We start from the raw sequence: 14,210 nt of genomic DNA on the forward strand, positions 1-14,210 counted from the left end.
AACTTTTCATGCTCCTCGTTTTTTTCAGACCATTTAATGTTCCTCGTATTTTTCAGACCTTTTCATGCTCCTCGTGTTTTTCACACCTTTTCATGCTCCTCGTATTTTTCACAACTTTTCATGATGTTTGTATTTGTCACACCTTTCCAAGCTCTTCGTATTTTTCAGACCTTTTCATGCTCTTCGTATTTTTCACACCTTTTCAGGCTGTTCTTATTTTTCACACATTTTCATGCTCTTCGTGTTTTTCATACCTTTTCGTGCTCTCGTATTTTTCAGACCTTTTCAAACTCCTCATATTTTTCGCACCTTTTCATTATATTCATGTTTTTCACAACTTTTCATCCTCCTCATATTTTTCATACAGATTCATGCCCCTCATATTTTTCACACCTTTACATGTTCCTCATATTTTTGACAACCTTTTCATGCTGCACATATTTTTCAGACCTTTTCATGCTCCTCGTATTTTTAAGACGTTTTCATACTCCTCATATTTTTCACACCTTTGCATGCTCTTCATATGTTTCACAGGATGAAACGGTCTGAAAATATTGAGGAGCATGAAAAGTTCTGAAATATAGGAGGACCATGAAAAGGTCTGAAAAATATGAGGGAGCATGAAACGGTGTGAAAAATATGAAGAGCATGATAAGGTGTGAAAAATATGAGCAGCATTAAAACGTCTGAAAAATAGTAAGAGCATGAAACACTGTGAAAAACACGAAGAGCATGAAAAGTTTGGAAAAATATCAATAGCATGTAAAGGTCTGAAAAATATGAAAAGCATGAAAAGGTGTGAATAATATGAACAGTATGAAAAGGTGTGGAAAGTACGAGGAGCATGAAAAGGCCTGAAAAATAGGAGGAGCAAGGAAAGGTGTGAAAAATATGAAGAGCCCGAAAAGGTTTGAAAAATATGAAGAACATGAAAAATTTGAGGAGATAGAAAAGGTGTGAAAATATGAAGAGCATGAAAAGGTGTGAAAAATATGAAGAGCATGAAAAGGTGTGAAAAATATGAAGAGTCTGAAAAGGTGTGAAAAACAGAAAGAGCATGAAACGGTGTGACAAATCCGATGCGCATGAAAAGCTGTGAAAAATACGAGGAGCATGAAAGGTGTGACAAATACGAAGAGTTTGAAAAGATGTGAAAAATACGAGGAGCATGAAAAGATGTGAAAAATACGAGGAGCATGAAAAGGTGGGAAAAATACAAAGACCATGAAAAGGAGTGAAAAATATGAACAGCATGAAAAGGGGTGAAAAATACGAGGAGAATGAAAATGTGTGAAAAATACGAGGAGATGAAAAGGAGTGAAAATATGAGGGCATGAAAAGGTGTGAAAAATATGAGGAGCTGACAAGGTTTCTGAAAAATATAAGGTAGCATGAAAGGTGTGAAAATATGGCGAGCATGAAACGGTCGGAAATTTATTCAAAGCATGAAAGGTCTGAAAAATATGAAGAGCCTGAAAAGGTGTGAAAAATATGAAGACCATGAAAAGTTGTAAAAAATACGAGGAACATGAAAAGGTGTGAAAAATACGAGGAGCATGAAGAGGTGTGAAAAATACGAGGAGCATGAAAAGGTGTGAAAAATACGAGGAGCATGAAATGGTATGAAAAATATGAGGAGCATGAAAAGACCTGATAAATACGAGGAGCACGAAAAGACGTGAAAAATACGAGGAGCATGAAAAGGTGTGAAAAATATGAAGAGCATGAAAAGGTGTGACAATAAGAGGAGAACGAAAAGTTGTGAAAAATATGAGGAGCATGAAAAATTGTGAAAAATATGAGGAGCATGAAAAGGTATTAAAAATATGAGAAGCATGTATCTGGATGAAAAATATGAAGAGTATGAAACGGTGTGAAAATACGAGGAGCATGAAAAGGTGTGATAAATATGAAGAGCCCGAAAAGGTGTGACAATAAGAGGAGCACGAAAAGGTGTGAAAAATACGAGAGCATGAAAAGTTGTGAAAAATACGAGGAGCATGAAAAGGTGAGAAGAATTCGAGGAGCATGAAAAGGTGTGAAAAATACGACGAGCATGAAAAGGTGTGAAAAATATGAGGAGCAAGGAAAGCTGTGAAGAACACGAGGAGCATGAAAAGGTGTTGAAAAATATGAGGAGCATGAAAATGTGTGAAAAATACGAAGAGCATGAAAAGCTGTGTAAATTATTAAGAGTATGAAAAAATGTGAAAATTATGAAGAGCATGAAAAGGTGTGAAAAATACGAAGAGCATGAAAAGGTGTGAAACACGTGAAGAGAATGAAAAGGTCTGAAAAATACGAGGAGCCTGAAAAGGTCAGAAAAATATTAGGAGCATGAAAATTTGTCAAAAATATGAGGAGCATGAAAAGGTGTGAAAAATTAGAGGAGCATGAAACGGACTGAAAAATACGAGGAGCATGAAACGGTCAGAAAAATATGAGGAGCATGAAAAGGTGTCAAAAATATGAGGAGCATGTAAAGGTATTAAAAATATGAGAAGCATGTATCTGGATGAAAAATATGAGGAGTATGAAACGGTGTGAAAATACGAGGAGCATGAAAAGGTGTGAAAAATATGAGGAGCATGAAAAGGTGTGAAAAATATGAGGAGCATGAAAAGGTGTGAAAAATATGAGGAGCATGAAACGGTCTGAAAAAAGTGAGGAGCATGAAAAGTTCTGAAATATAGGAGGACCATGAAAAGGTCTGAAAAATATGAGGAGCATGAAAAGGTGTTAAAAATATTAGGAGCATGAAACGGTGTGAAAAATATGAAGAGCATGATAAGGTGTGAAAAATATGAGCAGCATTAAAACGTCTGAAAAATAGTAAGAGCATGAAACACTGTGAAAAACACGAAGAGCATGAAAAGTTTGGAAAAATATCAATAGCATGTAAAGGTCTGAAAAATATGAAAAGCATGAAAAGGTGTGAATAATAATGAACAGCATGAAAAAGGTGTGGGAAGTCGAAGAGCCATGAAAGGCCTGAAAAATAGGAGGAGCAAGGAAGGGTGTGAAAAATATGAAGAGCCCGGAAAGGTTTGAAAATATGAAGAACATGAAAAATTTGAGGAGATAGAAAAGGTGTGAAATTATGAAGAGCATGAAAAGGTGTGAAAAATATGAAGAGCAAGAAAAGGTGTGAAAAATATGAAGAGTCTGAAAAGGTGTGAAAAACAGAAAGAGCATGAAACGGTGTGACAAATCCGATGCGCATGAAAAGCTGTGAAAAATACGAGGAGCATGAAAAGGTGTGACAAATACGAAGAGTTTGAAAAGTGAAAAATACGAGGAGCATGAAAAGATGTGAAAAATACGAGGAGCATGAAAAGGTGGGAAAAATACAAAGACCATGAAAAGGAGTGAAAAATATGAATAGCATGAAAAGGGGTGAAAAATACGAGGAGAATGAAAATGTGTGAAAAATACGAGGAGCATGAAAAGGAGTGAAAAATATGAGGAGCATGAAAAGGTGTGAAAAATATGAGGAGCATGACAAGGTTTGAAAAATATAAGGAGCATGAAAAGGTGTGAAAAATACGAGGAGCATGAAACGGTCGGAAATATTCAAGAGCATGAAAGGTGTGAAAAAAAAAGAGCATGAAAAGCTGTGAAAAATATGAAGAGCATGAAAAAGTCTGAAAAATATGAAGAGCATGAAAAGGTGTGAAAAATACGAAGAGTCTGAAAAAGTGTGAAAAACACGAAGAGCATGAAACGGTGTGAAAAATACGAGGAGCATGAAATGGTATGAAAAATATGAGGAGCATGAAAAGGCCTGATAAATACGAGGAGCATGAAAAGGTGTGAAAAATATGAAGAGCATGAAAAGGTGTGACAATAAGAGGAAAAGGAAAAGTTGTGAAAAATATGAGGAGCATGAAAAATTGTGAAAAATATGAGGAGCATGAAAAGGTGTGACAAATACGAAGAGTTTGAACAGTTGTGAAAAATACGAGGAGCATGAAAAGGTCTGGAAAATACGAGGAACCTGAAATGTTCTGAAAAATACGAGGAGCATGAAAAGGTGTGAAAAATACAAAGACCATGAAAATGAGTGAAAAATACGAATAGCATGAAAAGGGGTGAAAAATACGAGGAGAATGAAAATGTGTGAAAAATACGAGGAGCATGAAAAGGTGTGAAAAATACGAGGAGCATGAAAAAGTCTGAATAATACGAGGTGGATGAAAATGTCTGAAAAATATGAGGAGCATGAAAAGGTCTGGAAAATATGAGGAGCATGAAATGGTCTGAAAAATATGAGGAGCATGAAATATTCTGGAAAATACGAGGTGCCTGAAAAGGTCTGAAAAGTACAAGGAGCATGAAAAGGTGTGAAAAATTCGAGTAGCATGAAAAGTTCTGAGAAATAAGAGGAGCATAAAAAGGTCTGCAAATTACGCGGAGCATGAAAAGGTGTAATAAACACGAGAAGGATGAAAAGGTCTGAAAAATACGAGGAGCATGAAAACGTCTGAAAAATATGAGGAGCTAGAAAAGTTTTGAAAAATATGAACAGCCTGAAAAGGTGTGAAAAATATGAAGACCATGAAAAGTTGTGAAAAATACGAGGAAAATGAAAAGGTGTGAAAAATACGAGGAGCATGAAGAGGTGAGAAAAATACGAGGAGCATGAAAAGGTGTGAAAAATACGAGGAGCATGAAATGGTATGAAAAATATGAGGAGCATGAAAAGGCCTGATAAATACGAGGAGCATGAAAAGACGTGAAAAATATGAGGAGCATGAAAAGGTGTGAAAAATATGAAGAGCATGAAAAGGTGTGACAATAAGAGGAGAACGAAAAGTTGTGAAAAATATGAGGAGCATGAAAAATTGTGAAAAATACGAGGAGCATGAAAAGGTGTGAAAAATACGAGGAGCATGAAAAGGTGTGAAAAATATGAAGAGCATGAAAAGGTGTGACAATAAGAGGAGAACGAAAAGTTGTGAAAAATATGAGGAGCATGAAAAGGTGAGAAGAATTCGAGGAGCATGAAAAGGTGTGAAGAATTCGAGGAGCATGAAAAGGTGTGAAAAATATGAGGAGCAAGAAAAGCTGTGAAGAACACGAGGAGCATGAAAAGGTGTTGAAAAATATGAGGAGCATGAAAATGTGTGAAAAATACGAAGAGCATGAAAAGCTGTGAAAATTATTAAGAGCATGAAAAAATGTGAAAATTATGAAGAGCATGAAAAGGTGTGAAAAATAAGAAGAGCATGAAAAGGTGTGTAAAATATGAAGAGAATGAAAATGTCTGAAAAATACGAGGAGCCTGAAAAGGTCAGAAAAATATTAGGAGCATGAAAAGTTGTCAAAAATATGAGGAGCATGAAAAGGTGTGAAAAACTAGAGGAGCATGAAAAGGACTGAAAAATACGAGGAGCATGAAACGGTCAGAAAAATATGAGGAGCATGAAAAGGTGTCAAAAATATGAGGAGCATGTAAAGGTATTAAAAATATGAGAAGCATGTATCTGGATGAAAAATATGAGGAGTATGAAACGGTGTGAAAATACGAGGAGCATAAAAATATGTGAAAAATATGAGGAGCATGAAAAGGTGTGAAAAATATGAGGAGCATGAAACGGTCTGAAAAAAATGAGGAGCATGAAAAGTTCTGAAATATAGGAGGACCATGAAAAGGTCTGAAAAATATGAGGAGCATGAAAAGGTGTTAAAAATATTAGGAGCATGAAACGGTGTGAAAAATATGAAGAGCATGATAAGGTGTGAAAAATATGAGCAGCATTAAAACGTGTGAAAAATAGGAAGATCATGAAAAACTGTGAAAAACACAAAGAGCATGAAAAGTTTGGAAAAATATCAATAGCATGAAAAGGTCTGAAAAATATGAAAAGCATGAAACGGTGTGAATAATATGAACAGCATGAAAAGGTGTGGAAAATACGAGGAGCATGAAAAGATCTGAAAAATATGAGGAGCATGAAACGGTCCGAAAAATTTGAGGAGCATTAAACTGTCTGAAAAATATGAGGAGCATGAAAGTTGTGAAAAATACGAAGAGCATGAGAAGGTGTGAAAAATACGAGGATCATGAAAAGGTGTGAAAAATACGAAGAGCAAGAAAAGGTCTGAAAAATACCAGGAGCATGAAAAAGTGTGAAATATATGAGGAGCATGAAAAGTTGTGAAAAATACGAGGAGCATGAAAAGGTTTGAAAAATACGAGGAGCATGAAAACATCGTAAAAATATGAGGCGCATGAAAAGGTCTGAAAAATAAGTAGAGCATGAACAGGTGTCAAAAATATGAGGAGAATGAAAACGTGTGAAAAATATGAAGAGCATGAAAAGTTGTCAAAAATATGAGGAGCTTGTAAAGGTGTGAAAAATATGAGGAGCATGAATCTGTATGAAAAATATGAGGAGCATGAAATGGTGTGAAAAATATGAAGAGCATGAAAAGGTGTGAAAATTATGAGGAGTATGAAAACGTCTTAAAAATACGAGGAGCATGAAAAGGTGTGGAGTATATTAGGAGCATGAAAAGGTGTGTAAAATACGAGGAGCATGAAAATCTGTGAAAAATATGAAGAGCATGAAAGGGTATGAAAAATATGAGGAGCATGAAACGGTGTGAAAAATAAGAGGAGCATGAAATGGTGTGAAAAAATGAGGAGCATGAAAAGATCTGAAAATTAAGAGGAGCATTTAAAGGTCTGAAAAATACGAGGAGCATGAAAAGTTCTGAAAAATACGAGGAGCATGAAAAGGTGTGAAATATACGAGGAGCATGAAAAGGTCTGAAAAATATGAAGAGCATGATAAGGTGTCAAAAATATGAGGAGCATTAAAAGGTGTCGAAAATATGAGAAGCATGTAAAGGTGTGAAAAATATGAGGAGCATGAAACTGTATGAAAAATTACAGGAGGATGAAACGGTGTGAAAAATATGAAGAGCATGAAAAGGTGTGAAAAATATGAGGAGCATGAAACACTCTGAAAAACACGAGATCATGAATGGAGTGAACAACATGAAGAGCATGGAAAGCTGTGAAAAATATCAAGAGCATGAAAAGGTCTGAAAAATATGAAAAGCATGAAAACGTGTCAAAAATATGAAGAGCATGAAAAGGTGTGAAAAATACGAAGAGCTTGAAAAGGTGTGACAAATACGAAGAGCATGTAAAGTTGTGAAAAATACGAGAGCATGTAAAGGTGTGAAAAATAAGAGGAGCATGAATGTGTATGAAAAAATATGAGGATTATGAAAAGGTCTGAAAAATATGAAGAGCATGAAAAGGTGTGAAAAATATGAGGAGCATGAAAAGGTGTCAAAAATATGAAGAGCATGAAACGGTGTCAAAAATATGAGTAGCATGTAAAGGTTGAATAATAAGAGGAGCATGAATTTGTATAAAAAATATGAGGAGCATGAAACGGTGTGAAAAATATGAAGAGCATGAAAAGATGTAAAAAATATGAGGAGCATGAAAAACTGTCAAAAATATGTGGAGCATGAAATGGTGTGAAAAAAGTGAAGAGCATGAAAAGGTGTGAAAAATATGACGAGCATGAAACGGTGGGAAATATACGAAGAGCATGAAAAGGTGTGAAAAACACGAAGAGCATGAGAAGGTGTGAAAAATATCAAGAGCATGAAACGGACTGAAAAATTCGAAGAGCAGGAAAAGGTGTGAAAAACCCAAAGAGCATGAAAAGGTTTGAAAAATACGAAGAGCATGAAAAGGTCTGCAAAATACGAAGAGCATGAAAAGGTCTGCAAAATACGAGAAGCATGAAAAGGTCTGAAATATACCAGGAGCTGAAAAGGTGTGAAAAATATGAGGAGCAAGAAAAGGTGTGAAAAATACGAGGAGCTAGAAATGGTCTGAAAAAACGAGGAGCATGAAAAGGTGTGAAAATTCCGAGCAGCATGAAAAGGTCTGAAAAATACGAGGAGCAAAAAAGGGTGAAAAATGCAAAGAGCATGAAACGTGTGATAAATAAATGGAGCATGAAAACGTCTGAAAAATACGAGGAGCATGAAAAGGTTTAAAAAATACGAGGAGCATGAAAGGTCTGAAAAATATGAGGAGCATGAAATGGTCTGAAAAGTACGAGGAGCATGACAAGGTCTGAAAAATATGAAGAGCATGAAAAGGTGTCAAAAATATAAGGAGCATGAAAAGGTGTAAAAAATACGAAGAGCAGGAAAAGGTGTGAAAAATACGAAGTGCAGGAAAAGGTGTGAAATTATCAAAAGCAGGAAAAGGTCTGAGAAATATGAAGAGCATGATAAGGTGTCAAAAATATGAGGAGCATTAAAAGGTGTCGTAAATATGAGAAGCATGCAAAGGTGTGAAAAATATGAGGAGCATGAAACGGTGTGAAAAATATGAAGTGCATGAAAAGGTGTGAAAAACACGAAGGGCATGAAAAGGTCTGAAAAATACGAGCAGCATGAAAATGTCTGAAAATACGAGGAGTATGAAAAGGTCTGAAAATTACGAGGAGCATGAAAAAGTCTGAAAAATACGAGGAGCATGAAAAGGTCTGAAAAATACAAAGAGTACGAAATGGTCTAAGAAACACGAGGAGCATGAAAAGGTCTGAAAAATACGAGAGCATTAAAAGGTCTGAAAAATATGAGGAGGATGAGAAGGTCTGAAAAATACGAAGAGCATGAAAAGGTGACAAAAATATAAAGAGCATGAAAAGGTGTCAAAATATGAGTAGCAGGTAAAGGTGTGAAAAATAAGAGGAGCATGAATCTGTATGAAAAATATGAGGAACCTGAAACAGTGTGAAAAATATGAAAAGAATGAAATGGTCTGAAAAATATGAGGAGCATGAAACGGTCTGAAATATATAAGGAATATAAAAGCTGTCAAAAATATGAGGAGCATTAAATGATGTGAAAAAAATGAAGAGCATGAAAAGGTGTGGAAAATATGAAGAGCATGAAAAGGTGTGAAAAACATGAAGAGCATGAAAAGTTCTGAAAAATATGAAGAATATGAAAAGGTGTGAAAAATACGAGGAGCATGAAAAAGTGTGAAAAATACGAGGAGCATGAAAAGGTTTGAAAAATACGAGGAGCATGAAAAGGACTGAAAAACAGGAGGAGCATGAAAACGTCTGAAAAATAGGAGGAGCATGAAAAGGTCTGAAAAATAGGAGGAGCAAGAAAAGGCCTGGAAAATAGGAGGAGCATGAAAAGCTCTGAAAAATACGAGGAGCATGAAAATATCTGAAAATTAGGAGGAGCATGGAAAGGTCTCAAAAATACGAGGAGCATGGAAAGGTCTGAAAAATAGGAGGAGCATGAAAAGGTGTGAAAAATATGAGGAGCATGAAAAGGTCTGAAAAATATGAAGAGCATGAAAAAATGTCAAAAATATGAGGAGCATGAAATGGTCTGAAAAATATTTAGAGCATGAAAAGGTGTCAAAAATATGAGGAGCATGAAAAGTTGTGAAAAATATGTAGAGAATGAAAAGGTTTCAAATATATGAGGAGCACGTAAAGGTGTGAAATATATGAGGAGCATGAAATGGTCTGAAATATATGAAGAGCATGAAAATTTCTGAAAAATACGAGGAGCATGAAAAGGTGTGAAAAATATGAAGAGCATGAAAAGGGGTCAAAAATATGAATAGAATGTAAAGGTGTGAAAAATAAGAGGAGCATGAATCAGTATGAAAAATATGAGGAGCATGAAACGGTGTGAAAAATATGAATAGCATGAATACGTGTGAAAAATATGAGGATCATGTAAAGGCGTGAAAAATATGAGGAGCATGAAACGGTCTGAAAAATATGAGGAACATGAATCGGTGTGAAAAATATGAAAAGCATGAAATGGTCTGAAAAATATGAGGAGCATGAAACGGTCTGAAATATATGAGGAGCATGAAAAGCTGTCAAAATTATGAGGAGCATTAAATGCTGTGAAAAAAATGAAGAGCATGTAAAGGTGTGAAAAATATGCAGAGCATGAAAAGGTGTGGAAAATATGAAGAGCGTGAAAAGGTGTGAAAAACACGAAGAGCATGAAAAGTTCTGAAAAATATAAAGAGCATGAAAAGGTGTGAAAAATACGAAGAGCATGAAAAGGTGTGAAAAATACGAGGAGCATGAAAAGGTGTGAAAAATACGAGGAGCATGAAAAGGTGTGAAAAATATGAGGAGCATGAAAAGGCCTGAAACAGGAGGAGCATGAAAATGTCTGAAAAATAGGAGGAGCATGAAAAGGCCTGCAAAATAGGAGGAGCATAAAAAGCTCTGAAAAATATGAGGAGCATGAAAAGGTGTGAAGAATACGAGGAGCATGCAAAGGTGTGAAAAACACAAGAAGCATGGAAAGTTCTGACAAATACGAGGAGCATGAAAAGGTCTGAAAAATACGAGGAGCATGAAAAGGTCTGAAAAATATGAAGAGCATGAAAATGTGTGAAAATTATGAAGGGCATGAAACGGTGTGAATAATATGAAGAGCACGAAAAGGTCTGAAAAAGACGGAGAGGACGAAAAGGTGTGAAAAATTGAAGGAGCACGAAAAGGTGTGAAAATACGAGGAGCATGAAAAGGTGTGAAAAATACAAGGAGCATGAAAAGTTGTCAAAAATATGAGGAGCATGAACAGGTGTGAAAAATTAGAGGAGCATGAAACAGACTGAAAAATACGAGGAGCATGAATAGGTGTCAAATATATGAGAAGTATGAAACGGTGTGAAAATATGAAGAACATGAAAAGTTGTGAAAAATATGAGGAACATTAAAAGGTGTGAAAAATACGAGGAGCATGAAGAGGTGTGAAAAATACGAGGAGCATGAATAGGTGTCAAATATATGAGAAGTATGAAACGGTGTGAAAATATGAAGACCATGAAAAGTTGTGAAAAATATGAGGAACATTAAAAGGTGTGAAAAATACGAGGAGCATGAAGAGGTGTGAAAAATACGAGGAGCATGAAAAGGTGTCAAAAATATGAGGAGCATGTAAAGGTATGAAAAATATGAGAAGCATGTATCTGGATGAAAAATATAAGGAGTATGGAATGGTGTGAAAATACGAGGAGCGTGAAAAGGTGTGAAAAATATGAGGAGCATGAAAAGGTGTGAAAAATATGAGGAGCATGAAACGGTCTTAAAAAAATGAGGAGCATGAAAAGTTCTGAAATATAGGAGGACCATGAAAAGGTCTGAAAAATATGAGGAGCATGAAAAGGTGTTAAAATATTAGGAGCATGAAACGCTGTGAAAAATATGAAGAGCATGATAAGGTGTGAAAAATATGAGCAGCATTAAAACGTGTGAAAAATAGGAAGAGCATGAAACACTGTGAAAAACAGGAAAAGCATGAACAGTTTGGAAAAATATGAATAGCATGAAAATGTCTGAAAAATATGAAAAACATGAAAAGGTGTGAATAATATGAACAGCATGAAAAGGTGTGGAAAATACGAGGAGTATGAAAAGATCTGAAAAATACGAGGAGCATGAAACGGTCTGAAAAATATGAGGAGCATGAAACGGTCTGAAAAATGTGAGAAGCATGAAATGTTCTGGAAAATACGAGGAGCGTGAAAAGGTCTGAAAAATACAAGGAGCATGAAAAGGTGTGAAAAATTCGAGGAGCATGAAAAGGTCTGAGAAATAAGAGGAGCATAAAAAGGTCTGCAAATTACGCGGAGCATGAAAAGGTGGAATAAACACGAGAAGCATGAAAAGGTCTGAAAAATATGAGGAGGATGAAAAGGTCTGAAAAATATGAGGAGCTAGAAAGGTCTGAAAAATATGAAGAGCCTGAAAAGGTGTGAAAAATATGAAGACCATGAAAAGTTGTGAAAAATATGAGGAACATGAAAAGGGTAAAACATACGAGGAGCATGAAGAGGTGTGAAACATACGAGGAGCATGAAAAGGTCTGAAAAATATGAAGAGCCTGAAAAGGTGTGAAAAATATGAGGAACATTAAAAGGTGTGAAAAATACGAGGAGCATGAAGAGGCGTGAAAAATACGAGGAGCATGAAAAGGTGTCAAAAATATGAGGAGCATGTAAAGGTATGAAAAGTATGAGAAGCATGTATCTGGATGAAAAATATGAGGAGTATGAAACGGTGTGAAAATACGAGGAGCATGAAAAGGTGTGAAAAATATGAGGAGCATGAAAAGGTGTGAAAAATATGAGGAGCATGTATCTGGATGAAAAATATGAGGAGTATGAAACGGTGTGAAAATACGAGGAGCATGAAAAGGTGTGAAAAATATGAGGAGCATGAAAAGGTGTGAAAAATATGAGGAGCATGAAACGGTCTGAAAAAATGAGGAGCATGAAAAGTTCTGAAATATAGGAGGACCATGAAAAGGTCTGAAAAAAATGAGGAGCATGAAAAGGTGTTAAAAATATTAGGAGCATGAAAAGTTGTCAAAAATATGAGGAGCATGAACAGGTGTGAAAAATTAGAGGAGCATGAAACGGACTGAAAAATACGAGGAGCATGAAACGGTCAGAAAAATATGAGGAGCATAAATAGGTGTCAAATATATGAGGAGTATGAAACGGTGTGAAAATATGAAGAGCATGAAACGGTCTGAAAAATATGAAGACCATGAAAAGTTGTGAAAAATATGAGGAACATTAAAAGGTGTGAAAAATACGAGGAGCATGAAGAGGTGTGAAAAATACGAGGAGCATGAAATGGTGTCAAAAATATGAGGAGCATGTAAAGGTATGAAAAATATGAGAAGCATGTATCTGGATGAAAAATATGAGGAGTATGAAACGGTGTGAAAATACGAGGAGCATGAAAAGGTGTGAAAAATATGAGGAGCATGAAAAGGTGTGAAAAATATGAGGAGCATGAAACGGTCTGAAAAAAGTGAGGAGCATGAAAAGTTCTGAAATATAGGAGGACCATGAAAAAGTCTGAAAAATATGAGGAGCATGAAAAGGTGTTAAAAATATTAGGAGCATGAAACGGTGTGAAAAATATGAAGAGCATGATAAGGTGTGAAAAATATGAGCAGCATTAAAACATGTGAAAAATAGGAAGAGCATGAAACACTGTGAAAAACACGAAGAGCATGAAAAGTTTGGAAAAATATCAATAGCATGAAAAGGTCTGAAAAATATGAAAAGCAAGAAAAGGTGTGAATAATATGAACAGCATGAAAAGGTGTGGAAAATACGAGGAGCATGAAAAGATCTGAAAAATACGAGGAGCATGAAACAGTCTGAAAAATATGAGGAGGATGAAACTGTCTGAAAAATATGAGGAGCATGAAACGGTCTGAAAAATATGAGGAGCATGAAAAGTTGTGAAAAATACGAAGAGCATGAGAAGGTGTGAAAAATATGGGATCATGAAAAGGTGTGAAAAATACGAAGAGCATGAAAAGGTCTGAAAAATACGAGGAGCATGAAAAGACCTGAAAAATAGGAGGAGCATAAAAAGGTCTGAAAAATACGAGGAACATGAAAAGGTCTGAAAAATATGAAGAGCCTGAAAAGGTGTGAAAAATATGAAGAACAAGAAAATGTCTGAAAAGTATGAAGAGCATGAAAAGGTGTGAAAAATGGGGGGAGAACGAAAAGGTGTGAAAAATACGAAGAGCATGAAAAGGTGTGACAAATACGGGGAGCATGAAAAGGTCTGAATAATATGAGGAGCATGAAAAGGTGTGAAAAATTAGAGAAGCATGAATCGGTCTGAAAAATATGAAGAGCACAAAAATCTCTGAAAAATATGAAGAGCACGAAAAGGTGTGAAAAATATGAAGAGCATGAAAAGGCGTGAAAATTCGAGAAGCATGAAAAGGAGTGAAAAATGCGAGGAGCATGAAAAGGTCTGAGAAATTGGAGGAGCATAAAAAGGTCTGAAAAATACGAGGAACATGAAAAGGTCTGAAAAATATGAAGAGCCTGAAAAGGTGTGAAAAATATGAAGAACAAGAAAATGTCTGAAAAGTATGAAGAGCACGAAAAGGTGTGAAAAATAGGAGGAGAACGAAAAGGTGTGAAAAATACGAAGAGCATGAAAAGGTGTGACAAATACGGGGAGCATGAAAAGGTGTCAAAAATATGAGGAGCATGAAAAGGTCTGAAAAATACGAGGAGCATGAAAAGGTCTGAATAATATGAGGACCATGAAAAGGTGTGAAAAATTAGAAGAGCATGAATCGGTCTGAAAAATATGAAGAGCCCGAAAAGCTCTGAAAAATATGAAGAG

Source organism: Cervus canadensis, chromosome 14, assembly GCF_019320065.1.
Source record: "Cervus canadensis isolate Bull #8, Minnesota chromosome 14, ASM1932006v1, whole genome shotgun sequence".
Classification (NCBI taxonomy): domain Eukaryota; kingdom Metazoa; phylum Chordata; class Mammalia; order Artiodactyla; family Cervidae; genus Cervus; species Cervus canadensis.